Source organism: Lathyrus oleraceus, chromosome 4, assembly GCF_024323335.1.
Source record: "Lathyrus oleraceus cultivar Zhongwan6 chromosome 4, CAAS_Psat_ZW6_1.0, whole genome shotgun sequence".
In the NCBI taxonomy this organism is placed as follows: Eukaryota; Viridiplantae; Streptophyta; class Magnoliopsida; order Fabales; family Fabaceae; genus Lathyrus; species Lathyrus oleraceus.
In genome coordinates, this window is record NC_066582.1 from 139,311,642 (window position 1) to 139,325,802 (window position 14,161).

Here is a 14,161-nt window from a genome sequence, read left to right on the forward strand (position 1 = left end):
TAAGCGTGCTAACTTTTTTTTTTGTTGCTAAACTCAGATTGTTGTGTCGTTTTGCATGCAGTTCATTTTAGTATATAAACACTTCTCTCACATTGTGCACACACTTCACTCTCACTCACTTTCTCAAACCAGTTCTCTCAGGCAATTCTGCAAGCAGTTCATCTTCATCTTGTTCTTCATCATCAATGGATTCTCAACAACAATCAGTATTCAACTACTCTCAACAAATGGACTCCAGCAACACAGCTCAAAGCACAAACACTCCTACTCCAACAATTACAGGCGTAACCATAACACCAGTTTACAAGGAACCTCATATTCTTGACCGTGAGGCTCACATCAATCTTGCAACTCCTTTTGAAAAACTGGAAGTTTTGTGTGAATCTCTTGTGGATTTCAACAACATGAAGAGGAATGGTGTAGACCTAACTGAAGAACTCCGTCAACAAGGTTGGGAAAACTACTTTCAACGGCTCTATGGCCCTGTTTACCCAAACCTCATCAAGGAATTCTGGAGGTTTGCTGATGCTGACGACCATTTCATCGTCTCCTACGTTTTGGGAGTAAAAATCATGATTACTGAAAAATCAATTGCCTCTTTGCTGAACATGGAGAAAGCTGGAGGAAGAAGGATTTACAACATCAATCCTAGGGCAAGGTACATTGCTCAGGAAATCAATCCCACCATCTTCAAACTCAACACAGAAGGCAACCCATCAAAGAACAAGGAACTACATCAGAATCTCCGAGTGTGGCTCAAGATCATTCTGGGAACTATTCATCATCGCCCAGCATCCAACTCATCAGATTACATCAATACAGATCAGAAGTGTATTCTGTACTGTATTCATAAAGGTCTGAAGCTTTGCCTCCCAACCCTCCTCTTCAAATATCTCAGAGACTCCGTACGGGAAACCAGGAACAACATGAAACCCAGAACCTACATCCCTCTGGGAAGACTTCTCTCTGATGTTCTGATTGAAAATGGGCTTGTAGATCATCTGGAGAAAAACAAACTCATGGAAGATTTGGCAATAGATACTGGAAGGCCTCTGAACTCCAGAAATCTGAAGAGCATGGGAATTCTGAAGAAGATCCAAGTCAAACCTACGCTGGACACCTCTTGGGACGCTTTAAAAGATCAGAGGAATATGCCAAATGGTCTCGCAAGGTTCTACAAGAATGAACCCAGAGAGGCAATCCTCCACTATCTCCAACGTCTGAAGGATGAAGAAGTGGACATCTCAGACTTCAGATTAGACGATCTGCTAGATTCAGAACCAGAATTCGTGAAGTTCAAAAGAGGTCCATCTGAGAAGTCTTCAAGAGCGAAGAAAGCAAGGCTAGGAGAACCTTCTGAATCACGACCTCCAGCGCCTCTGCAAGAATCTTCTGGTAAGTCTGTCTCTGCTATTCCCTCTGTACAGCCATTGGCTTCTTCTACTCCTCTACCAACCCCCATCTACATCACATCTGAAACCCCTCCTTCTACAACCAGAACCTCTCAATCTCTACCAAAATTCAATCTTGCCAATACCTCTTTGCCACTGACCGAAGCCGAACAATTAAATCAAACCACTTCCTCATCCACAGCACCAGAATCACCTCCCTATTTTATCATTTCCTCAGATACAGAATACTCTGACCCAACTTCTCCAACCCTAGCCCAACTTCAGGCTCAAAACTTTGCCTCTCAACAACCAACACAACCTCCACCTGAAGTAACTTCACCACCCACAAAACAACCAACCATCACTCCTTCTGAAGCTCAACCCTCTGACCTTCATACCTCTGACACTATCCCTCCAAACCCTTCCGCTGAACCTGAACCTCAAACACTAAACCTAAGCCCTCCAACCTCTCCACCTCAAACATCTGAACCTGAACATTCCTTGCCTACCCTAGAGGAAGCCATTATGCTGTTTGCAGGGGCTTCAGTACAAAAGGTCAAGTCTCTGACCATAAACTCTGGCATCAGTGATGATCCTGACTCTGTAAGGACACACTGGAACAGAGTCATTGGCTGGATGACTTCTGAGGCCTTCAAGCTGAAGCACATCTCTGAGCAAGTCAGAAACGACTTCATCAGAGATGCTAAGGCAAGACTACAGGAGCGTCTGACCAGAGAAGCTGAAGAAAAAGCCAGAAGGAAAGAAGAAGAAAGAGCCAGACAAGCAGAAATCCAAAGGGCCAAGGAAGCTGAGGCCAAAGCTCTAGCCGATGTTGCCGCTGCTGCTGCTGAAGCTGAAGCAAAGGCAGCCGCAGAAGCTGAAGCCAGAGCTGCTGAAGAACAGAATGCTCTGACTCAGGGGGAGTCCTCTACTGTCATTCCTATGGTTCTCAAGACGCTTGAAAAACTTCAGAAAGACCAGAAGGAACTCAAAACCAGAATGGACAAACAGGACACCGTCAATGACAATAACCAGAATCTGCTGACTCAACTGCTTTAGAGAATGCCTCCTCCTCCCAACCCTTAGGCACCTAGGATCTTTTGCTTGTTGCCTTCCTTATCTTTGTTTCTGATGTTTTATTTTTCTTTTTCTTGCCCTTATCTCTGATGTCTGTTATTTGAATATATACAATGTTTTGTTGATTATTTTGTTAAGTCTTTTTGATTCTGACAAAAAGGGGGAGAAATCAAATATAGCTCTGATGAAAAATTGCCTATTCCTTAAGCACTCTGCAAACATACTATTCCTTAAAAATAAATTCTTCTAACACTGGACTTAAGAAAGTGCAGAAGGTATCAAGAAACCTCATTGCTTGGAAGCTCTGGTAAGAACTTCTGAACTCCCTAGCCTATCTTAGGGGGAGCTCACTTCTATCTGATCTGATATTTTTTAATGTTTCATCTGCTAATTGAGTTTGTTTTGTCATCATCAAAAAGGGGGAGATTGTAAGAACAAAAATTGTTCTACAACAGATTCCAAGATTTTGATGATAACAAAAGACGAAACCAAAAATGGCACTCTAACAAAAAGTTTCTAAGTGTGCAGGAATCTAAACAAAAAGAAAGGAATCTAATTACGTCATCAGATACAGAATCATATCAGATACAAATTATCAGAAGCATCTGAAGTAGTAACACGCTCAAGATGTTCTAACTCTGAGCAACACAGCAAACATCAGAGGCATCTGAACAAGGAGTTCGCTCTAGAAGTTCTGACTCTGAACAAAGGTATATCTAAATTCCAGAAGCTCTCAGCGTCATCTGAAGACATCATCAGAACCCTAAGAGATCAAAACATCAGAAGCTCCAAATCCACATAACAAGATCTCAGATTAACAGAGTCACATAGACCTTGATCATGGATTTCCTAAATCAGAAAGAGTAACGTCAACTTCGAATTTAAATGGAAAGGAACTATTATTGGAAAGAAGTTATTCAGGGAGACAAAGTTGTTTTGGCAAGAAACAACAGAAGTTATGGCATTAATTCCTATTCAAGATTAAATATCTGCCATCAAGATCAACGGTCCTTTCATCTCTATATAAAGGACAACAAACAACATTGAGAGACACACCAATACGCATAAACTCCTTCTCCTCTCTCTCTCAATCTTTCACGAAGCTTTTGCTTAGAACGTGAAACATTCTTTTGCTCTTACTATTGTAATATTTGCTTTATCCTAGAAGCACTCTAGATTACAAAGTCTTTTTATCTATTACTTTATTTCCTCAAGTGACTCTGCGCAGTCTGTATACTTGAGAGGACTAAGAGATCTTTCTCTTAGACGTTGGTTGTAATAATCTTTCAAGATTAGTGGATTGAGTCCTTATTGAAGGCGAAATCACCTTGGTCGGGTGGACTGGAGTAGCTTTGTGTTATAAGCGAACCAGTATAAATTTCTTGTGTGGTTTTATTCTGAAAAGGCGCTTATTTTCCAAAACAATTCAAACCCCCCTTTCTTGTTTTTCTCACCTTCACTGAACATATCACTTGATGGGCCTATCACACGCCCATGCAAACATGCAAAGAGAATTACTCAAGTTTGCTATTTTTGGAAGTGTGTGGAAATGAATCTCTTTGGCTATAAATACAACCCTTATTGCTCAGAATTAAGGACTTCATGCCCAAGCCTTAAACCTGCAATCTAAACCCTCTCCATGAAAGGATAATCTTGAAGGTTTTCATTTGAAAATCTAGTTTCAAATCTCCATCTATTTTGAGATTGAAACTCCAAGAGTCCATACCTTTTCTTGATCCTAATCACTTCCAGCAAGCTTCTGAAGCAAGGCCAAACATAATTGGAATCAAGATCAAGCAAGTTTGAAGCTCCCTCGAAGGTAAATTTTCAGAAACTTCATCTCTTTGATTATCCCTCAATTATTCATCATTCTTTGTGATTTTTGGTTGTCTGAAGTCCTATCAATGTAGGCAAGAAGATTGAGTTGCTTTGAGGTCAAATCGAAGCAACTCTATGTGGATACTTGTTGATAACAAGAAGTTGCAAGAAGGAGATCGAAGACTTCAAACATGACTTAAGTGAGGAGTTTGAAATGTCAGACTGGGAAAATCTCTCATACTTTCTTGGTGTCGAATTCTACAAGAGTAGAAGAGGCTTGATGATGCACCAAAGAAGATATGCAGGCGAAATACTCGAGATTTGAGATGCAAGATTGCAACCCAACTTCAACTCTACCTGAGCCTAGATTGTAATCGTCGAAAGACACAAATGACTATGATGACGGTCCAATGCAGTATAGAAGATCATTGGATCACTTTGATACCTTTATCACATAAGGTATGCGAAGGAGAATAGCGATCCAAAACGCAACGGAATTTAAAATTTTCTCCTTTAGTGATCCTTACAAATGGGCATGATCAGTGATAGAATTGTTACCTCTTGTGACGATTGAAACCTTTGATGCAGATCTACGGAGCGATCACGAACGTTGAATGATGAGAACGCCTCTACTCAGTCCACATGAACGAATTCCTTCAATATCAGTGCTAGCTACTATGAATGAAAGCTTTAAGTGAGAGAAAGAGAAACGAAATTGCAACTGCACAAAATGCTTCTGCACAAGGGTTCTATTTATAGAACCACTTGTGTGGGCTGTAAGCTAAAAATCCCACTTAAGTGTATGTGGCCCATATCTTATAATATGCCAAAATCACTTAAGCGAGTGGTACCTTACCATATTTCGTATTCTACTTAAGTACACCGTACCTTACGATGTTCTACAATTCACTTAAGTGCATCGTACCTTACGGTGTTCCTTAGTTACTCTATCTCTCATCAATTTGTCCTTTTGTGTGTGACCCTGTAGGTTTTCACGACATTAGCAATTATATTAAATCACATATTTAATATAACAAACAGTGAGCGGTATCTAGCAACACATCACTGCTACCCAAGACACGGAAATGTCATGTGATCTGACAAATCCTTTTTGTGATAATACTTATGTGTACAATTACCCTTTTGCCCTTATGTCTATATTGAACACAAGGCATAGACCATGTCATCCTTGTCCAGTTCAATATTGGGCTCATAGACATTTATCCTGTTACGCAGGATGGGCAAATTCCATCTAGGTCACTCATGTCCCTTAGCATGATTCATGGAGTACCCATCAACTGTCTTTATGGTCATCCAGTTACGGACAACGTTTGATCAGCAATAAGGCACTCGACTCTACATCTAGGGTCCATAGTGGTTTCAGGTCGAAGGGTGGTATACACCATTATCACCATGAGAATAACTTATGACACTTTGCATAACATTCTATATAGTATTCTCATAGCGGGTAAATCCAGTATAAATATTACTCTTAATATTCATACTTATGTTTAAGACTTGATAACTCTTTATCCATGATCCATGAGATGTGATCATCAGTCTATGTACATAATAGTCTTAATGCTTTAATGTTATCCCACTTCACAATAAAGCTCGACTACGGATACTTTAAGAATAGTGTCCTTATGTTTAATGTGATCTCACGATTAAGTCACACTTGATATATTAAACGGACTAGCTATTCTAGGGACTTTATTAAACAAACACAATAAAGAAAAAGCCTTTTATTATTAATAAATAATTCGATACAAGTACCAAAAGTATTGGCCTCTAGGGATTACACCAATAATCTCCCACTAACACTAGAGCCAATCAGGCATACCGCTAATGCCCATATATCTAGTATGGCCATCATGCTTCTGTTGCGCAAGAGGCTTTGTCAGTGGGTCAGCAATATTGTCAAGTGTAGGTACTCTGCATATTTTCACATCTCCTCTATCTATTATCTCTCAAATGAGGTGATAACGCCTAAGTATGTGTTTGGATCGTTGGTGAGGTATAGGCTCCTTAGCTTGTGCGATAGCACCATTGTTATCACAATAGAGACCAATGGGATCCACAATGCTAGGAACTATGCCAAGTTCACTAATGAACTTTTTGATTCAAACATCTTCCTTTGATGCACTTGAGGCAGCAATATACTCGGCCTCGGTTGTAGAATCAGCAACTGTATCTTGCTTTGAACTTTTCCAGCTCACAGCGCCACCGTTTAAGCAAAACACATAACCAGATTGCGATCTAAAGTCATCCTTATCTATCTAGAAGCTAGCATCGGTATATCCAATTACAGCCAACTCTTCCTGACCTTCATATATCAAGAATGAGTCCTTAGTCCTTCTCAAATACTCAAGGATATTTTTGACAGCTACCCAATGAGCATCACCAGGATCAGATTGGTACCTACTCGTTGCACTCAAAGCATACGAGACATCTGGTCGAGTACATAACATGGCATACATGATAGATCCTATTGCAGATGCATATGGAATCTTACTCATGCGATCCCTTTCTTCCTTAGTTGAAGGGTATTGTGTTTTTGATAGACACATGCCATGTTGCATAGGTATGAATCCTTTCCTGTAATCATGCATATTAAAGCGTCTCAGCACTTTGTCTATGTATGTACTCTGACTTAGGCCAAGCAATTTTTGTGATCTATCTCTATAGATTCTGATTCCTAATATATAGGCTGCTTCACCTAGGTCCTTCATAGAAAAACATTTCCCCAACCAAGACTTTACTTGTTGCAGGGTAGGTGTAGCACCTCAAATTTGCACCTACATTTTGTACATACATTTTCATCATTAGTTCATTAACATAATATAGTCCACTGCATAACATTGCATTGTCCATTTGCCCAAGTGCAAGTTCAGCTGACAAGTTAGGTCAAACTGGTCAGGAGATCAGTCAATCAAGCAAGCAAGGGCAATTTTCATTGAGCCAAGGCCCTAGGGTTGGTCCAACATGTTCACATGACCTAGGGGTACTTTTGAAGTGTTTTGGTCAAGGTTTGATTGCTCAGAAGTCATCAGTCATGGCTCAGTTCACCAGAAACCCTAAAAAGTTAATTGTTGGTCAACTGTGCATTTAATCAGTGATTGGATGGTGGGAATTGGTTTGAGAAGGCTCATTCATGTCCATATAGGCCTCATATAACATGTCAAACATCATCATGGAAGAATTTGAAGCCAAACAAGAAATTTCCAAAAATAGAAAGTTGACCTGTAATTGAAACTTGCCAAAAATGGAAACTTCTTGATCCCAAACTTACATCATGATACAAGCTTCAAATGAATTTTTGCCCAACATGAAAGTTGAAGATCTTGTTCTCCCATTTCCAAAAAGTCCAAGAACTCTCAATTCCCATGTATGGTTGGCAAGATATGATCAATTCATTTTCAAAATTCTTGAACTTCAAAAGGCCATATCTCTCAAACCATTTGGCCAATTTGGGTGGGGTTTTTTGCAACAAGTCACATTTGACCTCCTCTTTCCAAAAATGTAACCATCATTCACCAAAACATCATAGATCAAAATGGCATTTTTTGACTTACTTGAATTAATTTTAAGTAAAGTGGAAATTTGACTTTTTGATTTAACCATTTCCAACCATTTTTGCCATTCAAATATGTTATGGAATGTTGTTTAAGACTTGTTGAAGGCCCAATTTCGTGGCTTTTGCCCTTGCACCTCACCATTCAAGCCAAAATGACCAATTAGCAAAGTTGGCATTTTTAACAAATTTGGATTAAACTTCCATTAACCTGGCTTAGCAAAAGATAAACAGAAGATATAAGGCTCATTTTCTGCCAATTGGAAACCCTAGCAGCCTCTCATTCTCACAGAATTCTCACTCTCTCAAAATATTCATTCTTGCATTTTTGAAACTTTACTCTGAAAATTGCAAAACACTCGAGCTATCCTTGCTTGTTACATCATCTCTCATCATCTTTGAACTGATTCCAAGCATCAAACACTGACTGTAAAGACCATTTCGTGACTGTTTTCTCCAAGCTCCATTAATGGCAAAATTTGATTGGAGCCAAACCAAGCTTTCTTGAGCCAAGCAAACTTCATCATTCATCATTGGGAGCTTGTTGGAGCAACTGTTTCATCACCAAAGATCCAAACAACAACTGTTTCACTAATTTCTTCAAAATCAAGTAAGAACTCGAATCTCCAATTTCTTGAAACTATGTCATGCTTTAGTTAGGTCTTGTTGTGCTGGTCATGTTGGAACTTGAATCACTAAAAATGGTTAACTATTCTGAGAGAAATCTAAGTTTCAAGTTTGATGTTAAATGTTATTTTTGCTCGATTCGTGTTGTTCAAGTTGATTCAATGAAAATGGAGTTTGGATTATGCATGTGTGTTGTTTGCTGGTCATAATGGTATGCTCAATTTGTATTTCTGGGCAAATTTATTTTTTCGAATTGATTGGAGAAGATGAATAAACACTGTAGCGGTAAACCCTAGTCTTCATGGCAATTCCCAGATTTTTTTCACGTGCCTTGCATGATGTCACTGTTCCATCCCCCCATGACCAATCAAAACATTTCCTGCCTCTGGCCAATGCGCACCGTTTTGCTTAAAGTTCCACAATATTACTAAATTGCCACGGCCTATTTTATTTGTTTATTTAAATCATTATTTGTTCAATATTTATTTCATTTACATGGCCAATCTTACAAAAATCATAGCATCTTCATTTGTGATCCAAATTTCATGGGAATTTTTGCATTGTGTTCATCTGGATCTCTAGTATTTTGTCATGTTTTTTCCTGATTTTTTTTGATGAGTGGATTTTAATTGGTATTAGGGTTTTGTTCATGTGACCATCTTTTGTACCTTTTTCCAAAACATTTGTGAAATGATGATGCTTTGTCCAATGGCTTCCAAATTTTTTGTGCACAAACTAGACACATTCATGGTGATATTGGTATAGAGTTTATGAATTTATCATCTCTGGTTGTTGAGTTATGATTTTTTGAAGTAGGGTGTGACAATTTGTGTCACACCATTGATGTGCAACTTGATGATTTTCAATACCATGCTTCTTGACCTCAAATTGCTTTGAATTTTTGCATGAATGAACCTATGGATGTCTAGTTTACATGTGATTTTTCTTGGAATTGTTTGTGGCATTTCCTAATTGTTTGAGATTTTTCTCCCCTGTTTAGTCATATGTTGACTTTTTGTGACACATGTTCCCATTTCATTTGTGAAATTCTCATACTTTATTAGATGGACATGAAATTTGACATGTGATTAGTAGACATCTTAAGATTTGCCATGGTTTTGATCCCATTCATTTCTCATATGCTATCACTGTTTTATGAATTATTCAAGTTGGTGCATGTTTGGTTGACTTCTTTGAGTATGCTTGAACTTGCCTTGCCTTTCTGATTTTCATTGACCAACTTCCTTTGATCCAAATGAGATGAAATTTGATATGCATATCATGTTATGGATTATGTTTGAGCATGAATTATTTGATGATTTTTGGAATTGTTTATGATTGGTTTTGAGTTGAGTCTTGCTGTTGACTTCTATGAGCTTCCATATGCCATGCTTTGACTTCTTTTGTTTATAAAATGATGATGATGAATGATATGATTGTGAAACCAATTGAGTTTGTTTCTTGATTGTTTGAACTTGATTTTGGACACTTGCCACTTGCTGTTTTGACTTTCTTATCTCTTTTTGACCCTAGGCTTGTCCTAGTGGTCTTGTTGCTCATGTTTAAGCTTGTTGTTTCAGGTTAAGCAACAAATGCTTCAAAGAGATTAATACCAGTTGCTTGAGTTTGATGTTTTATCATGGACTAACTTGTGTGTTTTGTAGGTTGTTTAGCTCACTTGCTTTGAGCTTGTGCTTTGCACAACTGATTGACTGTATTATCTGTTTGGTTTATGTTGTTTGTTCTAACTTTGTGTCTGATATACTAACTGTGCTTGACTGATTTCAGGTACTTTAGTTGCTTTTAGTTCCTTGTGAACTTTGCTTTGCTTTGCTTGATAAGCAATTTGCTTTGAGGTATAATTCCTTACTCCATGTAGTCTGGAAGACCTGGCCTGTTACTTGGCCAGGCAACTGTCTGAAGTCCTCCTTAAGAGGCAATGCTTGTGTGTGTTTACATTTGTCCCAAGCAGGAAAAGTCCTTTAAATAAGGCAATTGGTGGATATAAGAGATATGTAGTCTATCTCCCACTATTCTGTGAGTCTTCTCCTTGCTCCCATGACATGGTTGTAGCATTGAGATCCTAACCCAAGATCTATCGAGTCAATAATCTGTGGAGAGAGTTCCTACTTTCTGAACTCCCACACCTTCTGATATTCAAATGTTCTCCCTGACCAGGGATAAGAGCAATGAGGCACACCCCTCATATCCTTTCATCTGCTTCACCTTGGCTCTCAATGTCAAGGTTAAGAGCACCATTAACCCAGTTACAGAGGTTTGTTTGTTGAGGTTGATATGACCCCTCGACTAAAACCTAACCTTGATTGAGCCCATTGTTTGCATATAGTGTGTGCTACTTGTGCTTGTGTGTTTGTTTGACTTGCTTCCTGTGCAAGTTAGGTTTAGTTTAGCTTGCTTCCTGTGCAAGTTAGGTTTAGTTTGGCTTGCTTCCTGTGCAAGTCAGGGTTAGGATAGGCTTGCTTCCTGTGCAAGTTAGCTAGAAACCTTAACTTAGGGATGATTTGCATGATAACATCTAGGCTCGAGTCGTAGTCTCCCTAGTTGTGTCTCCCTCTGTTATCTGGTTAGGCTAGTCTTTCTCCCCTCTGTAGGGGAACTACATCGCCCTGATCCTCGTTCCAGACGAGGTATGTAGGCAGGAGACCGTGCGAGGTCTCTCCGGGCACCTTTTTTCTTTTTGTGTGTGTTGTTTGACGATTGCTAGGCTCGAGTTCCCGACTCCTTAGCAATTTGTTGTCTGTTTGTTCTTGTTGTGTGCTTGGAAGCCGGTATAAGTCCATCGAGTGGCATCTGGGTTCCAGTGTGCGTGTGTTGGTTTGGATGCTGATGTAAGTCCAGTGATTGGCATTCAGGCTCCACGTTTGCCTTTGCCTGTTTTTGTGTGCGTGTCAGCCGAGCTACGAATGCTCTGATTCTCCTTCGTCCAAGGAGATACGTATGCATAGGACGCGATATCCTAGCGAGCATGTGTCGTTTCCCCAGTTCGAACTACTTTGACTCTGATGTCTATGCCTGATAGACTAAGTAGGCCCAGGATCCGATATCCTGCCGAGTCAGTTTTAGTCTTGTTTGTTTTCCTGTGTCTCTTTCAGCCAGTGTGTGTGTGTGGTGTTTGTTTTAGCAACCTTTTCTTTTCTTAGAGCGTGGATCCCGTCGAGTACGACGGACGTGAGGGGTGCTAATACCTTCCCCTTGCGTAACCGACTCCCTTACCCTTTCTCTTTGGTCGCGAGACCATGTCTTTTCCAGGTTTACTCTGAGCGTTTCCTTTCCCTCTTTTGGGATAAATAACGCACGGTGGCGGCTCTGTTGTTCTTGTTTTCCCGCCGGTTTTTCGCGTAATGCGACAGCTGGCGACTCTGCTGGGGATACCTCGTAGATGTTGACCTGTGCTGGTCCATCTTCCCTAAGCGAGTCTCTCCTAGCGTTTTAGGATAGTTTAGGTTGCTTATGTTGCTTTATTTATTGCATTTATTATTCTGACTGTGTATATATTTGCATAAATATTTGCATGCATCATACTACCATGTTGTCGTCCTCTGTGCAGGTGGTTCCTCTGTTTTGGGGTAGGTGTTCTGAGTGGGGCTAAAACCCAGGCCCGAGTATACACCTAGGATTAGTGTGGGTCTCACGTTCCTCATTTGCTATATTAGTATGATGTTGCAACGTGACATACCACAAACCGGACGAGGTTCATTTGATAGTGCTTTCCATTATGGAATATTTCACTTTGGTTGAGTTACTTCATCTGAGCTGTTGACTCTGGTGACCGATCATTTCCCGGATCTTTGGTTTAGACGATCTTAGGAGAGCTACAATGGCACACCCGAAAGGGCAAACCCAGTGAGTATCTCTGCCCGATTGTCGAAACTATTATCCGCCTTAGGGTGACCTGTTTAGAATTTACCTGTGAGGGGAGGGTGATTCTTTCAGATGTTCTATTGGTGACTCAGATGGTGACTTTTTTTGTTCCGCGGATCAGAGTCCTATTTATAAGTCGGATTTATGGTCATTTATCGCCGAGACGCCAGAGTGCTGTCCGAGTTATTTATCAGTGGGGATCCGTTTATTTCAGGATTCCCCGGGCCGATTCAGAGGATTATGGGTATTTGCTCAAAGATTGTCTGATGGTGATGATGATGTATCTGTCAGTTCCGTTTATTTCGGAATCCCTTGAGTTGGATTTGTGGTTACATGCTCCTCAGATGGTTGTGATCGGTTCAGAGATCAGAGCTGTGATTCAGAGCAACAGATGTTCAGAGGACTTGGGGGATGGCAATGCATTGCATTCATACATCTGCATCATTCTCATTTTGCGTTCATCTGCATCAAACTCACGTCTAGTCATATGGGGAGTATTATGGATTGAGAATTTGGTTGAGAGACATCTGAATGTCAGAATGTTATTGGAAAAATATTATCTGTCTCGATGAAACCAGAATCAAAGGACAGAAGCTTCCTCATATGGATAGACGTTGCATTCATGCATATTAACCTGTTTGCTGTTTTGCAGGAATCATTGCTCGTGCTCGCAGAACTGTACCTTTGCACTCAACTCGTCCTCACAGATACTTCACCAGACGCAACACTCCTAGACTGATGGATCTTCCAAATACTAATATCCTCGAGCTGAAGGACAAGATGACTGAGCTGATCAACATCATGCAGGGTTTTGCAGTTGGTCAGAAAGCTTTGGCTGATAAGGTTGAGAAGCTCGAGCGGGCTTCAGCGGCTAACAGTGGTGTAAACTTGGATGGTGTCTCCAACCAGGGGCTGGGTGGTTCTAGAGATGGTGGAAAGAGAGCAACGGTGGGTATGGCGAATAACACCGCTGAGGGTTTCGGTGCTGCTGGTGGTCAACCGGGGCAGAATTTGAAGGATAGTCTGTTTCCTCCATTCTTCGGGGTTGAGGATGACAGAGAGGAAGACAGGGAAGCAGACCAGTTCTCGATGCATAATGAACCTTTTGGTCAGTACAGTGCTCCGCCGCAGAACAAAGAGATTCAGCTGCTGGCTGAAAAGATCAGAGCTCTGGAGAGCTATGCCACTCCTGGGGTGGTAAACATGTCAAACATGGGGCTAGTGGAGGGGATTGTGATCCCGCAAAAGTTTAAAGCGCCCGCGTTTGATCGCTATAATGGGAGTTCCTGCCCCGAGACTCATCTGCAGGCTTTTGTCCGCAAGATCTCAGCTTACACTATGGACCAAAAGCTGTGGATGTACTTCTTCCAGGACAGTCTGTCCGGAGGCTCACTGGAGTGGTACACCAAGCTCAAGTCCTCAGATATCAAGAATTGGCAAGATCTGGGGGACGCATTCTTTAAGCAGTATCAGTTCAATGCTGATATGGCCCCGAGTCGTACCCAGCTGCAGGGTATGTCTCAAAAGAATAACGAAGGGTTTAAAGAATACGCTCAGAGGTGGAGGGAGTTGGCTGCCAGAGTGCAACCTCCACTAGTTGACAGAGAGATGTCTGATCTCTTTATGGGGACTTTGCAGGGGGCGTATGCTGAGAGGATGGTTGGTTGTCCGGTGACCAACTTTTCAGATATAGTTGTGGCTGGGGAGAGAATTGAGAGCTGGTTGAAGCTCGGGAAGATTCAGGGTGTAGCTTCGTCGTCTGGGTCAAAGAAGCCCTTTGGGAATGGACAGA